Below are 894 nucleotides of genomic sequence, written 5' to 3' on the forward strand. Positions count from 1 at the left end.
AACAGAATCAATCAATAAATAAACATTTACTAAGCACTTACTATGTGTCAGGCACTGTGAAAAGTGCTGGAATAAAATAAAATATTAATAAAAGAGCTGACAGTTAACAAAAAGAGGTTTAATTAGCAAGAAAATGGGAAAGATATTCAACAAGGCTATTCAGCAAGGCCAAAGAGCTGACTTAGCTGATCAAATTACCCTTGCCTCTGCTTCCAACTTTGTATTGTCCATAGAGGTCTGGTGGCCAAGCGTCAGGCCCCAATTGGACCTTCTCACCATTTTTTGTAGAATGCTGGACCTGGAATCAGGAAAATCTGAGTTCAAATCCAGGCTCAGACTAACTTTAGTTACCCAATCTCAAGGTCATTTGTCAACCCCTTTTAAGGAAAATCTAGTGTAACCTGCATGGAGTGGGGCCTTAAATGCCAGAAACACAAGATGTGGCTCTTTGCATAGGGAAGAAGGAAGGGATATGAATATGAAAATGAAGCTGTGCTCGCTTCAGCAGCACATATACTAAAATTGGAACGATACAGAGAAGATTAGCATGGCCTCTGTGCAAGGATGACATGCAAATTCGTGAAGCGTTCCATATTTCTAAATGTTGAAAACTACCTCTACATGTAACTGGAAAATAATAAAATACCTTTATTTTTTAAAAAAAAAGAAAATGAAGGTGACCAAAAAAGAAAATATGTAAATAAAGAAAAAAATAAGAAAAAGGACATAGTGGCAGCTAGGTGGCACAGTGGATAGAGCACCGGCCCTGAAGTCAGGAGGACCTGAGTTCAAATCCGGCCTCAGACACTTAACACTTACTAGCTGTGTGACCCTAGGTAAATCACTTAACCCCACCTCACCAAAAAAAAAAAGAAAAGGGACATAGTATAATAG

General features: G+C 38.5%; 1 non-coding gene across 1 annotated transcript; it reads left to right on the forward strand.

The window, feature by feature from the left end:
* Positions 1-492: 492 nt before the first annotated feature.
* On the forward strand, positions 493-599 carry LOC122737486. The gene has a single exon (XR_006354320.1). It is a non-coding gene; the product is annotated as a U6 spliceosomal RNA (small nuclear RNA).
* The last annotated feature ends 295 nt before the right edge of the window (positions 600-894 follow it).

Source organism: Dromiciops gliroides, chromosome 1 (assembly GCF_019393635.1).
Source record: "Dromiciops gliroides isolate mDroGli1 chromosome 1, mDroGli1.pri, whole genome shotgun sequence".
NCBI lineage: Eukaryota > Metazoa > Chordata > Mammalia > Microbiotheria > Microbiotheriidae > Dromiciops > Dromiciops gliroides.